Source organism: Dipodomys spectabilis, unplaced genomic scaffold (genome assembly GCF_019054845.1).
Source record: "Dipodomys spectabilis isolate Male_0828 unplaced genomic scaffold, ASM1905484v1 ptg000046l, whole genome shotgun sequence".
Taxonomy (NCBI): Eukaryota; Metazoa; Chordata; class Mammalia; order Rodentia; family Heteromyidae; genus Dipodomys; species Dipodomys spectabilis.
Window position 1 is genome coordinate 3,592,645 of NW_024870723.1, and position 18,759 is coordinate 3,611,403.

The window sequence follows — 18,759 nt, forward strand, 5'->3', positions numbered from 1 at the left end:
TTGCTGAAGTACACAGAAAGATATGTTAAATTCAAAGTTATTTGTATCTATACAGGAAAGTAATTGGGTCATAATCACCCAGATATGAGGATTAGTGTTTGATTTACCATAAATTCAAGACAAACATACTTCAATACCTGAAGCACAGGTAAACATTTAACGGTGATTTTTATAATGAACTGCTAAAATTAATTTCATACCTGAATTTAATAGGGAGCTTAACTCAGGACTAAACAACTTGATATCCACAACCATTTATTATTTTTCATAAATATCAATCATCCTATATACTACTGAGAAATGAAATTCACTTCAGAATGACTATTTCTGTGATTATTCTGAATGCAGTCTTAATAATTCTCAAAAAATACACAAATGTTTAACCTCATAAAGGGTACATAAATATCTAATTAAAAATTTCATCTCATTTTGTGTTTTTCATTTTTACTCCAAGATTTATTTTTTGTTCTTCACACAAGAACATTGATTTATCTTTTCACTACCTGCTTAACAATTCTAGCTCTTTAATGCACATTAAACACACACATATACACACACACACACAAATCACCAAGTAATCTAATGTCCAATTAAAATGGACATTGAAACATTTATTTTTCTACTCTTCCTAAGCTATATAAAAACCCAATTCCCAGGTGGTTTTTCTATCTTGTCCTAAAGGATTCACTTTTTGAGAGAATCAGTTGACAAAGGACAATGGGTTCTGCCACTGAGAACGGATGAGAATCCTTTGGACTTTGGCTATTTTCTTCCCTAATATTCATGTTGTGCTTAGAATGTCCAATGAGGTTAACAGATATTAATTTAAAATACGAAGAAAAAGCCAAACAATAATTTGATGTCTTTTAATCTGCCTCATATTTTGATCATGATTCACAGTAACTGTAAGCTCTCATCTATAAGTAGCTATAGAATATGGATCATCAATAAGTAGCTATAAGCATATGGATCTACATCCCATTTGAAGAGTGAAAGAAACCAGTGTTATTTAGAGGGAAAATAAAGCAGAATGGAGAGATGAGAAGTATTTTCAGTGCATATCAAAAGGACCAGACTCAGAAATTAAAACCATTGCAACAATGAGATGTACAAATCATTATGTTGGAAAACGAACTTTACAACTTTGGCGAGGGGGTAGGGGGAGATGGAAAGGTATGGGAAGGGGAAACAAAGGAGGAGGCAACAATGCTTGATAAGAAATGTACTCATTTTCTTGCCCGTGTAATTGTAACCCCTCTGTATGGTATTTTCACAATAAAAAATAATAATCAAAAAAAGAAGTTAAAACCAGAAAGAAAACTGTAGGCTGGTAAGTTTCCTTCCCAGTATATCTCCTTTTAAATTTAAAATTATAAGATTAGGAGATGCAGGTGGGGTTATCTAGATCTGTCTGAACTTTTGAAATGCTAAACAACCTACCAAATCCATTGATGGGTACTGATAGAATACAAAACACACCTTACAAAAATAAGTTCCGTAGGTTATCTATATTTTAGGTAGGCCTTACTCATTTTTCCTATCTATAAGCATTGTATAAGAATTTAGGAAGAACATAGAAATGCATACAAAAAAATCTAAAAGCTACAGATAGGATATTCCATTTTTGAGTCTTTTTTGCTTACAAGGAGAACAAGAATTCTTTTTATCTCTTTTTAAAATGTCTCTCTAATTACTAAATTTATTTACTAAAATAAATTTCTGCTAAAATCTTCAGAAAAAAAGAAAGAAAACAAAAAGAAAAAACTGAAAAGAAGAAAAAGTAAAAATAAAAATAAAACAAAACAAAACATAAAACAAACCAGAAGCCAGGTTCTCACAGATCATGCCTGTAATCCTAGCTACTCAGTAGCCTGAAATCTACAGGATCAAATTCAAAACCATCCTGAGCAGAAATCTTCAATCTACACCATCTCCAATTAGGCAGAAAAAAAGCCAGAATGGAGGCATGGTTCAAGAGGTAGAGTGCCAGACAAGAAAGCAAGGTTAAACCAGTGCAAGAATCGGTGTCCAAATCCCTACTTGATAATTTGAAGGGACTTTCATCATCTTATGGACTTATGGTGCCATCAAATTTATTGAAGCATTGTCATAAAAAATACTTGAGAAAATGGAAAATGGAAAATTTACCTTGAGGGAGTTTTTATAATTGTTCAAACCTAGGAAAATCATCAAATACAATCTTCCTTATCTACTTCTGTGCTAATTTCAACACTTGATATCTCAGTCATTTAAAACAACAACAACAAAGACAGACCTCTTGTGTCCATATCTTGGAATTCATTTCACTTAACATCATCTTATATGGTCATATGTACATAATTTTTGAACTTTGACCTTTTCAGCTTGTCTCATAAGATTATCCTATACAAATACTAATAGTTACAAATAAGGAAAACCATGGGACCTACATTTCTTTGAGACTGGCTTACTTCACTTAATATGTTGTTTTACATGTACTATGTGAATTTTTGTTTCCTTTGTATGTTCTTCCTCCTATGGTATATTCCCTGTTTTCACTATGTCTTGTATATATGATTGTTTAATCTAAGGAAGGGAAGGAGAATAACGAAACACAGAAACAAGGACACAGGATGACCCATTGCAAGAATGAGACCCACAGGACTGTACACTGGAAATGAACTTTACAACTTTGGAGGGGGGGCATTGGGGAGGAGTGTGGGAGGTGGGAAGGGAAAGGATAGTGGGAGAACAACAAGGGAAGGGGTAACAATACTTGACAAGGCATGTACTCACTGCCTTACTCATGTAACTGTCCTGCATCTTTACAATACAATAAAATAAAAAATACCCAAAAATCTCAGTTATGCTATTTATCTAAGTTCTTCTTATCTAGCTATGGGATCTCACCATTTTCCTACATTATTGAAATAATATCTTTTTCTTTTCTTTTCTTTTTTTTTGCTTTTCCTCCAGAAACAAGATTTTATTTATATATGCAACACAAAAGCCGTTTACATTTGATATTTATGCCGAAAAAAACGTCTTTTTCTGTCTCCTGTTTCTGTTATCTTGCTCTTCATTTTGTTGTTTTTTAATTTAAATTTTATTGTAAAGGTGTTATATGGAGGGGTTATAGTTACATGAGTCAGGTGCTGAGTAGATTTCTTTCTGAACAGTGTCACCCCTCTCTTATTTTTCTCTCTGTGATCCCCATCCCTGCCCAAGTTGTATAGTTCATTTCTAACATAGTGTCTAGTGAGTATCACTGCTGAATTAGTTTATTCTTTGTTGCACTGTTCCTGTGTAAACCTATACAACTTCTAGAATGAAAATTCTATTATGTATATCCAACCAAGCCATGTACCTTCTCAATATTAGATACTAGCATCTTTCAGACATGGTATATAGATTTTGCATTTTTGTTAGGTAAACAAGTATGTCAGAAGAATACTTTATACTGAAATGCTCTTAAGAAGAAAAAAACAAACCGGACACGGGTGGCTCATGCCTATAATCCTAGCTAGTCAGGAGGCTGAGATCTGAGGGTCATGGTTCAAAGCCAGCCTAGGCAGGAAAATCTGTGAGACTCTTATCTCCAATTAGACACCAGAAAACGGTAAGTGGCACTGTGGCTCAAATGGTAGAGCACTTACCTTGAACTGAAGAGCTCAGGGGCAGCACCCAAGCCCAGAGTTCAAGTCCCACAACCACCCCCCCCCTCAAAAAAAATGAAAAAAAAAGAAACAAAGAAGAAGAACAAACAAATACAAGCCATTTCTTTGCTGGTCTTCTTGACATTAAATATAATGTTTCCCTACTGGCGTAGCCTTCCTTCTTTTAGTTTGCCATCATAAATCCTACTTAACATTGCAGTTGCAGTTCAGGTATTGCTTCTTTTGTAATATTATTCTCCTCTATGATCTTACATAATGAAAAACTTTGTATGGTATGCAAAATGTTAGCCTCATTCTATCTCTACCCAATTCTCACGTATGTGAAAGATGGAAGGAACTTTGACTTTTCAACTTCATCCCTTATGTTTAGAATAGAAGTTATACTATGGTTTGGATCTGGTATGAATGTCAACAGTTCATATTCTAGAAAATTGGTTCCCAGTATAATGGTAATAATCAGGTGGTAGAAAATGTAAGAGAGGAGGTCAATCAGGAGATAGGTCATGATTCAATCATGTTCCACTTCCTTCAGAAAGGATTAAAAAGTCCATCTGCCAGGAAGTTATCAATTCATATGAGTGGATTTGTTCTCACAAGAGTAAGCTGTTATAAAGCCCTACTCCCTTCTGCATTTACTTGCCTTCCTTTCTAGTTCTTGGCCATGTTATGATTCTGCTAAGCATCTGTTGCTGTTCTTGCTTTCTGTTTTTGTTTTTTGTTTTTTTGAATGATGGAACTAAGCTATTTGGAATTTCTACTCAAAAGAACTGTTGAACAAATGTTATCTATTTTCTGTATACATTTCCCATAGTCAAATATGTTTAATAGCAATATAACACAAACTAAGATACCTGTGATTCTTTGCAAAGAACTCTCTTCAGTAATGCTCCTATGTGCTGTTTTGCAGATAAAGTCTCAGTTACATGGACCTAGGCCATTTGTCTCCATCTCTACTGTGACAAGCGCAGGACATCCATTACTCTTTGACTCTTGGGTGGCTTCCCTATTTCAGGGAAGGCAAAGTCAACCTGCAGGGAGATGGCACCTGTGCTCTAGTTTGATCACCAAGAAGCCATAAAGAGGAATTAATCTGCTTAGGAGGTAATTGATGGGTGTCAACTGTCCTTTCCTACAAAAGATTTTTGCTTTTAGAATAATTGCCTGAAGGCTGGAGAGAATCCTAGGAGACAGCTTGGATGCCTTCTTCTCATTCCTTTGAATATCTGCCATTTCCTCAAAAATTAAGGTACCAAGGACAAGCTTTGAGTGAAGCGATGGCCTCGGGGCTGGTACATTTAATGAGAAATCTTCTTTTTGAGGATCTCTTGCTAATAGACTTGTGACTTGTGTTAAGCTTGCCTGGCCTTGAAGTGATAGGTTTACTGTGTACCTCCCTAAATTAAAAACAGAAAAAAAAGAAAGCTTGAGATTTACTAGGACTTATTAGTTTTAAAGGTTTTTGACAACTTGATTTGCTCCCTCTTAATTAGTTAATGGTTGGTTCAGGTGGTGACAGATTTCTGTGCTTTTCCTCAAGGCCCATAGACTTGAAATATATGCTCAGAGCCCATAGTGGTTGGGGGAAAAAAATCATAAAGATGGAAGTTCTGTGTGTTAAATAGAATGAAAGTCTCTTTCTTCCTCCTTCACTTATACAAAAAAAAATACTCATGTAAAGTATTTTTCTCTACACATTAGAAAATAGTGTAAGGCTCAGGCCTATAATCTTAGCTACTCAGATGGCTGATATCGAAGGATAATGGTTCAAAGCCAGCCCAGGCAGGAAAGTCTGTGAGACTCTTATCTCCAACTAACCACCAGAAAACCAAAAGGGGTGCTATGGCTCAAGTGTTAGCCTTGAGCTGAGAAGCTGGGGGACATCCCCCAGGCCCAGATTTCAAACCCCACAACCAAAAAAAAAAAAAAAAAAAAAGCTCAAGGACAGAACCCAAGCACTGAATTCAAGCCCCAGGATAAGCACATCATCAACAACAACAACAACAAACAAACAAAAAACACAAAGAAACAAAAAAGCCTCTTTATATGTGATACTTTAAACACTAATAGTGTAAAACTTAAACAAAAAAATGAGAAGTGGCTTGCTCAAATTCCTGAGTACTGTTCACTGCAGTTATCATTTCAGATTCCCTACCTCAATTTGTTTCTGCTACTACTAGCTGATTCTTCCAAAAGTTGTCTGTGAAAACTTACATGATAAAGCAGCTAGGCTGAAGCCTGACAGGGCAATGGGGAGAGGAGTAAAGGATGAAGGAAATGCCAAATTCACTGATTAGAATTGTTTAATGCAACTACATACCTACTTATACCATCCTAGCTCCACTGATCGTTTTCCTTTCATGCAGACTTCATAGTCAAGGCATCAATAAATCATTAGCCTGCAGAATACTGTTTTCTAGATATCAGGCAACCTCCCGGGAGCATTATCTGAGTCATAATGACAGGGGTTGGGCCATCATAAAAGTCCTGAATTATGGCACATTAAGAATCATCCCCCCATGAAACTGGTAAGCTGCTCAGATATTCCCCTGTGTAGCTTCAGACACAGCCATCAAATATTTAGCATGGATTTTGGCTAATGCACCTCATTTATCCCCGAGATATTCTTCTAAAGCAGGGAGTTGGTATTCCAATCCTTTTAGAGATGAAGACAGAGAGCCTTGGAGAGATTAACCGGACAAGACATGCATCCCAGAGTAGCCAAATCAATCTCTTAGATCCTTTGACTACAATAGCCACTCCCTGCCTCTTTTGGCTCTAAGAACTGGCAGAATTTTACAAATTCTCTTCATTGGCCACCTCCAGCTGCTCTTTCCCCAGCCAGAGAGCTCATGATTACTGCCTGGCATCACTAGTCTGTCCCCTTCACTCTCATTTCTGACTCTGTCCCTTCCCTAGCCTCAGAAGTCCCCACTCATTCAGCCTCCCCCTGATCTTCACCTCCTTCATCTCCTTCTCCCCTGAATGACTCATTTTGTTTACTGAGCTGAGATGTTAATAGAACACAGCAGAATTTAAGCTTCCCTGGGACTTGCTTTACAAGCTGACAAAATCATTCTTCTCTCTCCCTCTGTTAAATATTCATGGCGCTCCGATTTTTAGATACAAAGGTACATTTTGTTTTAAAATGTGCTGATCCAAGATATACTGGTGTGCATTGATTTCCCCCATCTCTCTCTCTCTCTCTCTCTCTCTCTCTCTCTCTCTTCTTCTCTGTGTCTCCCTCTCTTCCTCTCTCTCCCTCTCTCTCTGCATCTCATCTCTTTTCATTTCTATTGCATTGGAAATAGAGTTCCTCATTCATTTCTTGTGAAATGTGGACCTGAATTTTTCTTTAGTTTTCTTTTTAGTTTGGTTGGTATTTGATGAAAGGGCTGATGGCATGTTTGTCTACTTTTCTCTTTGGACTTGTATACGTGCCTGAGCGTGCATGCACACACACACACAAACATGCACACACACACACACACAAACATGCACACACACACACACACACACACACACACACACACACACACAGAAAGAATCGTATCACTTTGCTGTTCATCTCACCCTTATGTTAACCTAATCTGAAAGGCATCTTAACAAAGGCTTGATCTATTGCATATTTTCAAATATTTGCACTTTGAAGAGAAAATAAAATAGAGATAGATTTGCAGAGATGAAGAAGAGGCTCACCCTGTGACAATTGAGAGACACAGACAATGAAATAGGGGCAGAAAGCCCTCCTTTGAAGAGAAAGCTTGAGAGAAATGTGGTAGTGTTAGTTTCACAGAGAAATAAGGTTGACTGGATGGGATAAAATCCAAGATCAGGGTGAGATAAAAATCCCAGATTAGTATAGGTCACTTAGCAGAACCTTACTGTATTTAATGTGAGTGAGCAAATATAAGGCTTTCAGACTGTGGAAGTTACATTAATTTGATTATTTCTTTACACACTGATTTCATATACATTACTCTGTGAAACTGAAAGACAAACAATGATAGGTTGGTAAGAAAGATCTGAGGTTATTCTAATGGTGTTAGTCTTAAATCTTGCAGTGAGGATTAATTACATCTGGGTGAAGATACTGAGAGTTGTTTATGGTTGGTAACTACGTCTGTTGGAAGTTTTGTGGAGTCTTTGAAGCTATTATTGCTGCTACCGATAAGTTGGTTTAAATGTATTGTGAACATCGTAGAATGTTCAATAAAATTATTTACAATGCTTTGTCCTCTCTGGAATGGTTTCATTGGGTAACATCCTTCTTGCAATTGAAGACAATGCTTTAGGGCAGTAATATTAATATACAGAGTAAGCTGTTAGAGTGCTGGCTGGTGAGCTGGGGTTTTAATTGTAGGCACTACTAATTAGAAAATACCTTCAAGTTTATCCACATTAGTTTCAAAGCTAAACTTTCTTTGTGACTTGCCAGGCAAGTGTTTATGCCTGGCCACCAGATTGAATACAAGAGAACCTGGCTGGTGGCACCCATAGATATGCACTATAGATTTCTGAACATAAAATGAATCAGGTATTTTTCTGGATGCCTACTCCTGTTCTATTTTTCATTATTTTTAAGTTAGAGACTGGCTTCGTTGCCTGGTAGGACAATGCTTGATACACATAACAGATAATAACTACTATTTCATTATGTATTCTGTTTTTTGTTGCTGTTAGCTCTGGGGTTTGGATAATTTAGATTGCTTAATTGGTTTGGCTGATGCTCTATCACCTGAGCCGTGCCTTCAGTACTGCTTTCTGCTGATTACTTTAGAGATGGAGTCCCACATTTTTTTAAATCCAGGCTAGCCTTTAATTCTATCCTCCAGATCTCAGCCTCCTGAGTTGTTAGAATAACAAGGATGGGCCACTGGTACCTGGCTTACACATAATTTTTAAGAGACAGAGCTGCAAAACAATTTTCCTAAATCAGACATCTTTGAAGATGCATAGATGGGTGTTTTAGTCATTAATAGCAGTAAGGAGAATAAAAATCAGGGAACCTAAGGAGAGGGCATAAAAGTCAGTGATTCTACAAGCTTCAATAAACATGAATCACTACGCAGACATTTGGCACACAATTTAAGCATCTCAATATTGTTGAGATTTCATGAAATCTGAGTGATATTTATAGTTCAGATTTATTCAGAACTTAGTATACCCAGCATTGCTCGCAATGATTATTGACATGGCAGGTAAGCGTCCAAGGCAGGATCTAAATCTGCAAGCCATATTTTAAAATACTACACTCTGGTAGATCTTCTGGGTCTGAGGGGTATGCACCAAATAATTTTGGGAAGCGTAAGGATAAACGAGTGGAGCCTGAACAGTTTTAAGGATGGTTACCTCTACTGGAAATGAGGCAGTAGAAAAAAAATCACCAGGTAGGATTTATCTAAAATGAATATGAGTAACTTGGCATAACAGGCTGATAAGCGTTTGTTGAACAAATCCATATTTATAAAACTAGTAGCAAGTTTTCTGTCAAAAAAGAAAGACACAATCTCCATTGAGCCACAGTATCTTTGAATTCTACAATTAAAAACCACCTTAAAAAATCTGTAGAACAGAGAACAAAGGAGTGTTAACAATGCTCCACAGGAAATGCACACATTACTTTACTCATGTAACTGTAACCCCTCTGTACAGTATCTTTACAATAAAAATATTTTTAAAAATCCATAAGATGTTCTCACTCTATGACTGCAGTCATCTCCTCCACATTCTTTCAGTGTCTTGGTCAAGCAGAAAGCAATGGGTAGCCTCCAGCCTGTAGTGAGGAAACAAGAAAAAAAGAATAACAGAAATTCAAGTAACATAGAACAAAGGGAGCTTAAAATATGAGTCAAATAGACCCCAGCGTGTAGCCAGGTATGATGGGCACAAGGGAGAGAGATAAATACTACAGTAATGATGAAACCAAATTTTCCAACAGCACAACAATTCTGGTGGAGATGAGGAAGGGGCCAGTGTGAGACTATTCATTTCTTCCACAATCTGTTTCCATTGCTTGTCTTTTTCTATTAGCTCCTGCAGCCAGTGTCTTGGGGACTGCAGATTCTCTCAGACCTGCCACCCTCAACCCTGTAGAGCAACCATAGAACATGGAGGTCTCTGTGCTCTTTAATTGGATATATCCCAGTTAATAATGCAGAAGAGATGTTGAGTGTTGGGGCAGGTGGGTGGAAGAGAAAAGGCCAGGTGAGAGAAAAAGAGAAAGAATTCATGACATTTTTCCTGTGATGAGGGGAATCAAATAGGAAAAAATACACCCTCTACAAAATTCATAAGTTGTATTTTTATAGACTGCCCACTTGGCCAGATATATAAGCTTTTCTAATCCACTGAGATAGAGATCACGTGATACCAAGGTTTATTGGTGAGATTCCTAATAGTTACACTCTATTTGATGCTCAGTGAGTAGAAAGAACAATCTTACAGTCATTGAATCATGGAATTGGTTCATAGATCTATTATGTAAATCTCACTCACCTTACTTCTTAGAGCAGAGCTTCCTTTGCTTTATTACCCCAGTGTACTGATTTAAGATAAACTATGCAACGAGATAATCTCCAGAGAGTATCTTCTGACAATTTAGATTATATCTAGTTTAAAATAAACAGACATAGACTAACCACAATTTATAATAGAAATATTAGGTAGTTGGGAGGCATTTAATATACCTTATTAAACATGAATAAATCAAATCTGGCACTCAGGAACCTTATTTATTCAGCTGCTTAGCAAGTTAGCAGTGGACATTTATTCCAGATGAAAATCAATATGTTAGGTAGTGGGTACTTAGGACAAAGCAGTAACTATAGTAGATACCTCTTCTGTCATTTGTTAGCACTCAATTTAGTGGGAGGAGAGAGCTCATGGAAATAGTTATTAGACTATCAAGGAATAAGTTTATGGGGGAAAAAAGGATGCTCAAATATAAGATCACAGAAAGGAACATTTTAGCTACTCCTGGAAATAACTTAAGCCTTCCTGGAGGCAGTGTTTTTTAGCCAGAGGCCTAAAGAATAAGCATATCATTTTAGCCAGACAAAGAGTGTGGAAACCAATTCCAGGAAGATGGAATAATATGTACAGAGATTTCAGCGTCTTTGCAAAAGGCAACCTAAATCCAATTAATCCTACTGTACCATAGGGTATGATGAGAAGAACGTTGAGAGGTAAGGATGAAATGGTATTCAGAATATCAGAACATGAAATTTCTGCAAATCCTGTTAGGTTAGAGTCTTTCCATTATTGGAGTTAGAGAATTTTGCAAGCTATAGAAATGAATGTGTGTTTTGTGACATTTTCCCATTTACTTAAGCTTTTGTAACTTACAATTACCATTCTGTACTGTGAGGTGAAATCCTCCCTTGAAAGTTCTTTCTCTGTAGTTGAGAGATCTGTGACATGCACCAAATTGAGGTTTTTAAGATTGGTTTTCTGGCAGTCATATACTGCCCATGGATTAAGAAACTCAGTATCACTATGAACTTTATTTTCCCCAATTGATCTATAGATTCAAAAGATAGTAATCAACACTTTACCAGATAAATTCATAGAAATTGCCAAAATAATTTTTAAAATTTATAATTTTAAAATTTATTTACATTTAAAATTTATTTTTAAAATTTAAAATTTATATGGAAACAGAAGGGCCTAATTTTAAAAAGAACAAATGTAAAGGATTAAACTACCTGATTTCAAAATTATTGTAGCGTTAGAACATCATGGTGCTGGTGTAAAAATAAATTATTAGATCAATGGAATAAATTATGAAGTCCAAAATAGTCCAAAACATATGCAGACATTTATTTATTTATTTAGAATATGGACTTTATGATATTTGCTCTGCTTTTCTGGTGCTCTACCACTTGAGACACACTTCCACTTCTGACCTTTTCCTGGTTAATTGGAGATAAGAATCTCTCAGGTTTGTCTTCCTAGGCTGGCTTCAAACTGTGATCCTCAGATACAGCCTCCAGTGTCCTTAGATTTCAAGAGTGAGCTGCTGGCACCCAACTGGTCATTTAATTTTTTTAATCTACAACAGACAATTGGAATAGGATATTTTTCATGGGTTTTTGACTAATAAGTGGATATCTATATTGATATCCTAGAACTATGTCCAATAATTAATTAGAATTTTCACACAGATAAACATATTTTGAAGAAAATATAAGATAACATCTTTGAAATCAGGATATGTGAGTCTCAATTTAATTTTAGTAAAAGAGCACTGTCTAGGACTGACCCTTTGGATCAAATAAAAAAACATGTTCATCAATTTTCTATTTTTCTTTGAATTATTATTTTTTAATTTTTTATTGTGAAAATACCGTACAGAGGGGTTACAATTACATGGGCAAGATAATGAGTACATTTCTTATGAAGCATTGTTGTCTCCTCCTTTGTTTCCCCTTCCTAGCCCTTCCCATACCCAACCTGCCTCTCCTACCCATTCCCCCCTCCCACCAAAGTTATAAAGTTCGTTTTCGGAATAACGACTTGTACATCTCATTGTTGCAATGGGTCCACCTGTATCCCTATTTAAACAATTTGTTTTTTCTCTTCCCTTCAACAAATTAAACCAACTTCAAATACAGTGAAAGCAGGGGTTATACCATGGGGGAGGGACATACAAAGCAACAAAGAAATCTTCTTATAAATATGTTAGAAACAATTGCAAGAAAGAAAAAAAAGCATTTGAATACTTATCTTGGGGTTCATTTCCCTAACATCAACTTATCTGACCTTTTCTGCCTGACTCTTACATACACTGGTTATTGCAAATAAGGGAAACCATGGGACCTTTGAATTATTTTAAACATTATAGGAGGGAGCTTTATTGCACACACCACACCAAGAAAAATCTCACTAACTCCCATGGTTCTTTGAAGAGGCAAGGCCTCAACTGAGGCCAATTCTTGGAAAAGAAGAGACAGTAATGGCAGCATTTCTCTGGGTACAGACTACTCTCAGTTTGGAGATTTTCCTATTCCTTTTATATAGTCAGTTAAAGGAAGAGGAGGAACATTTATTTTGATGGAGATAGACATATATGATTGCGAATGTCTCTAAATTCAATAGCTTCTTTGAATCAGCTGTCTAGAATTTTCATGTTTAGAAAACTGACTACTTACAGGAAACCCGGGACTCAGCACAGGTAAGACACTACTTCATCCACTTTCTAGAAAACAGCAAGGGATGTTGACATTAGTTTACAATAATAACAAATACCTATTGTCTGTCTTCATATCCCTTGATGTGGTCATTGGTTCTAACAAATTAGGTTATTGGATAAGAACATGCACATACTCATCTCATACTCTAGGCTCACTGATACTAAATAATCCAAAGTTTCTACTCTAAATTATTATTTATGATCTTGACATTGTTAGCACTCAACCCAGTTTCTGGCAAGCCCTTACCTAAATCATTTCTGGCAAGCCCTTTTACCTATATCCATGGTTATCCAAAATATTTGGCAATTATATTCAGAGAGATACCTTTCTAAAACTTAGAAGCACCCTCTCTTCTTTATGAGAATTCTTCAGGAATATCTCCTTCAAAAATTAAGTGAATGACAGGTGCCCCACTGCAGGATCTATGACAATGTCTTGGTGTTAGTGCATATGTGAACATACATGTACATACGTGTGAATGTTAGTGAGAGAAATTTGGAATAGATCTTGTAGGTTACAGCACTCCTCATATGGATTTGGGAGAGAATAAAATGACAGGGACAATTGAAAAAAGAAATTAACAATTTGCAAACATCCATCATTGATACCTGCTTATTTGACTGCCCAGATAGAAGAGAGAGTCACAGGGAATACTATGATTACATATTTATATCATTTAAGTCACTGTTACTGAACTAAGGAGAGAGATGGGAAGTTAATAATATTGGCTAATGTTGGCTAAAAGTTTGCTGTATGATTATTTTCCTGGCTTTTCCTTTTCTATTAACCCGTGCTAAGAGAGAGAGAGTTGTATTACAGCCACAGTTGTACTCCTATCTTAGGAATTTACTTGTACTTAGATGCAAGTGCTGGTCATTAGGCTCTACTTGACCTGATCAGGGCCAAAGTCTGCTCCTGTTTTATATCCTGCATCTATGCCTTTAATCTCAAGGTTTGAGTTTCAACTTAGGAATTCTCTGGCTAATAGTCTGCCTTTCTCACTTACTGATCCTGAACCTGGGGTCTTGCTGTGTTTTTGATCCTCTATAAGCAGAAAAGGATCTCCATTTGTCAGTATGTCACAGAGTCAACCTCCTTAAATTGCATTGTGCCTGCTCACTAATGTCAGGCATCAGGCAGTTCAGTCTTGTACTTCCTCCTTGCCAGCTTTCTGCAGCAAAATACAACTCCACAGGCCTTGTGAATGCTATATCAAGTCTTTGTGTACTGTACCTAGTCTGGCCTAACCACTGTGCTTCTTAATGCCTGTTTTTCTAACCTTTGTGAAACACAACAAGGATAGCCAAAATTACTGCTTAACCCTAAGAATAGTCTACAAATGGTGGGTAAGAACAATGAGATAGAGTCAGCTTTTGGAAACTCATAATATTTAAGAAGTAGGAGAAAGTATGGTGTTGGTCTAGTTCTGCAGAAAAATAATTTTGGTTTAGTTACTTATTAATGTAATAAGCAGAAAATTATAACTACACTGTGCCAGAACAAACACTAGCTGCTTACATAAAGATTCTAGTCTAGAGATGAAGCAAAATATAACAATTAAATTGTCACCCAGGGTGCAGTACAAATGCCATAGTGTGGAAAAGGAACATTTGCCTCTATATATTCTCCTTCCTATCTGTAGCCTATACTTATTTTTTCAGCTATTTGACCTCAGACCCTGCTAGCTATATGCCCTACTACTTCAGCCTGTTCCATTCCTTTCTGTTTTAGCTATTTTTTTTTCCCGATAAGGTCTTTTTGTCTGGGGCTGGCTTCTGACTATGATCATCCTACAGTCTCCACTTCCTACATAGCTGGAAGTACAGGCATGAGCCACTGACCTCCAGTTGCCACTCCACTTTTTAAAGGAATCATGCTATCAAGTCATTATAGGAAGTATCAGATAAATAAGATAACGTGCTGGTAAATCATCACCATTATCATTAACTATACTTCGTAGGGTAAAATATTAAAGCTCAGACACACTCCAATGGCTCACACCTGTAATCCTACCTACTCAGGGGGCTAAGATCTGATTATGATGCTATAAAGCCAGCCAGGGCAGGAAAGTCTGTGAGACTCTTATCTCCAATAAACCACCAGAAAACTGGAAGTGGTGCTGTGGCTCAAGTGGTAGAGTGTTAGCCTTGAGTGGAAGAGCTGAAGGACACCTCCCAGGCCCAGAGTTCAAGTCCATGACCAATCCCACCCCCTCAAAAAAAATGCCCAAGGAAGGTAAGCAATTTGTCCAAAGCTATCAAATACAGTTGTAAACCATATTGCAATACCCAAATATGTTTAAGATTTCAGAAGCAGAAGTCAGTTTTATGACTTAGTGGCTTTCTTATATCTCTATCTCTAATATACTATTATATCTGAGAATACAATGTAGATCTTATTTTTATCAGATTCATTTTCTGAAATATTTCAGGCATTGCAAACTTGCAAAACAGAACATTGCAAAATGGATATAAGAGAGATCTATACGGTTATTTGTTAACAATGAATAAAATCAGGAAATTAACATTGATAAGATTATCTAATCTGTGACTTTATTAACTTCTGCCAATTGTTGAAAATCTGATCTAAGATGACATGTTTCACTCATTACTTGTGTTTCTTTGAGTCTTCTTTTAGTGCTTGTCCATCCATATATTGATATTTTTTGATAATATAGATCAGTTATTTTCTCAAATATCTTTCAATTTTGATTTGCCTATCATCTGATTTAGATTATGAATCTTTGTAGTAATAATTACCTAGAATGATGTGTTCTGATTATTATCTCATTCCACAGTCCAGTCTCTCTCTTCCAGTTACCCATTAGCCCTTTATTGATAATATTAACACGTCATTTAGATAAGTATCTGCCAGAATTGTCTATTACTAGACTATATTTCCTTTATAAATAAATAAATAAATACCTCTTTGAGATTATATGAGGACTTGGGAACGGAAAATAGGAAGTATGCTTTTGTCCTTAGGGAATGAAATAGTCAATAGATTGCAATGTACAGGCTCTGGACATCTGTTTCCATACCTATGAACTGACGGGCGGAGATTCAAGTGGTATTTCTTAAGTAGCAGCTAAAGATCTTATTGCACCAGCATTAACTTGTTACAAATAACATATTTTAGGCCCCATTTCAAATCTCACTAAGTACCTCTTCAGTGTTGTGTTTTGAGAAACAAAGTTTTAAACAGAGTCCGTGAGTAATCCTGAGGTATACCACATGTTTTCCAGTACCAAACTCTACTGAGAAAATGTCTGTCCTTACTTGAGTGTTTGTCCAAAAGTATATTGTAGATAGAGTTTAGGGAGAAAATACCTGAACGAAAGAGCTTTTCTAGTTGTGCTTAGATAGATGGTATCACAGGTACAATGGGAACCAACCTCACGGGAGAAGAGGAGATGGATACATTTCGAGTGTTTCTACCTTATCTGCTATGTGTTTGGTGACATCTCATTCTTCAAGGAGGATGTTTTTCACGAAGATTTTCCTCCTACATACATGGAATAGAGATATTAGTCAGTGATTGTCAGCGGTGAGAAATGCATAGTGAGATAAGAAAAGAGTTTTCCTCTGCATGACAGAGTATAAGAATCTGTTCCCTTTATCAGAAAATCTGCACTCTAATAAATGGATCTCCTTGTGTGTATTTGTCTCTTTCATGGGAGTCAAACCAGCCCTACTGCTCCATCAGCTGCCTAGATCAGCTTTCTAGCACAATGCTGTGTCCACATACCTTCTGTTTTTTGTATGAACTACTTAGCTTCTTCCTTCCAAGGTCATGAGTTAGCCTGAAAGGAGAAAAGATGCCTCTAGAGGTATTAAAAGCAGGGAGTTGTATTCTAAACTAGAACACACAAACTTTTCTTCAAGAGCATCTGCTGAACTTCTCAGTTTTTGGTTTCTTCCTTATGCTATTTCAAATTAACCTCTTTTCCTCCTCGCTTCAAACTGAGAAAAATTCCAAAAAGCATATAAAACAATTATTTCCATATGATAAGGCTATTGGTCGTTTTCATTTCTTTTTGATCAGCATAATGTAAATGTTATAAATTCAACATGTATGCTTTTGTCAAAATATCTTTAAGCTGATAAAATGGTGATAATGTGGATTTCTGCATGGTGATTTTTAAATATTCATAGCATTTAAAGTACAGATCGTTGCTAGACCAGGTGGTATATACTTTAAATTCCAATAGTTGAGAGGCTAAGTCATTTGAGGCTACACTGGGCTTCATGCAGAAATGCTATTTCACAAGAAAAAGAAACAAAGAAAGAAGGAAGAAGGGCAAGAAGGAAGGAAGAAATGAAGGAAAGAAGGAAAGAATGAGGCTAAAAGGTAGAAAGGAAGCAGGGAGGGGAAAATAGTTTCCTTTGTTTTAATTTTTCATTTTCAAGAATATATTGTATTGGGGAGGTGGGGAGGGAAGAGGAGGGAAGGGATACTATGGGGTAAATGAAGGACGGGTAACAATGCTCGATAGGAAATGTACTCATTACCTTACTCATGTAACCATAACCCCTCTGAACAGTATCTTTACAATAAAAATATACTATATATATAGTGAAGAATAAGTTATTTTCAGGATAATAAATAAACAAAAAAGTGCCTAACATCCTTGTCCATAAAGGAAATGTCACTCAAAACAAGTGAGATTTCATCTCACTACACTATGAATGACTATCATCATTCATATGAAGTCAATAAATGCTTGTGAGGATACAAAATAGAAAGGAATCTGGTTATGGAAGTGTAAACTAGTACAACTACTATGGAAACCAGTAAGGTTTTTTTAAAAAAACTAAATATAGAACTGTTATATAATCCTATAATGCAACTATTGTGCATATATCTGATAAGTTGGATACAATAAAGGCATCTTCACATCCATGTTTATTGCACCACTATGCAAAATAGCTGTTATGAAAACAATCCAGATGCCCTATTACTGATGAACAGATCAAGAAAATGTTGTGTTTATATACAAGGGGATTTTATTCAGTCATAAGGAAGAATGAAATAATGTCATTTTGCAAGGATGGAATTGGAGATCCTATGTCAAGCCCAGTAAGAATTGTTTAAATAGGGATACAGGTTAAGCCATTGTAACAATGAGATGTACAAGATGCTATGTCGAAAAACGAACTTTACAATTTAGGCAGTGGGGGAGGGAATGTAGTTGTGGAGATGGGAGGGCAGGGATGGGAGGGGAAAAACAAAGGAGGAGGCAACAATGCTTGATAGGAAATGTACTCATTCCCTCCTCACGTGATTGTAAGCCCTCTGTACAGTATTTTCACAATAAAAAACTTATTAAAAATAAAAAATATATTGCTTCTGTGAGTAAAGATGGCAAAATAGAACTCAGTGAACCTTGTTGAATAATAAGGGATGACAGGACTTGGAAAGAGAGTAAATGAGTAATTTAATATGATTAAAGTCTGAAAATGTGTGTGGAAGACACTATGGTGAAATGTCTTTGAATAAATAACATATACTTAAAACCAAGTAACAAGAATGAAAAACAGAACTTGTCTAAGAAATGTTATGAGACATATTGGGAAGACCAGGGAAAAGCAGAAGGTGAAGGAGAATAAATCGGGTCAAAACAGTTTAGGTACTTGTGAGAAAATGGAACAATGCAGTGTTGAGGTTTATTTGGGAAGAGGTGGGATAAGGGAAGAATGATGGAGAGGGTGGATCTGCTCAAGGTACACTGTGCATTTATGGTCAGAATGGAACCCTTTTGAATGAGGCTATTACAATATCAGAAAAAGAGATGTGTAGAAAAGCATACATACATCTGGGTACTAGAAGCTTAAACCTATAATCCTAGCTATTCAAGAGGCTGAGATGTGAAGATTGCAGTTCAAAGCCAGCCTGGGCAGGAAAGTCCGTGA

At 36.3% G+C, this 18,759-nt stretch overlaps 1 pseudogene; it reads left to right on the top strand.

The window, feature by feature from the left end:
• The window catches only part of LOC122107063, a 47,370-nt pseudogene that overhangs the window by 2,060 nt on the left and 26,551 nt on the right, over positions 1-18,759 (top strand).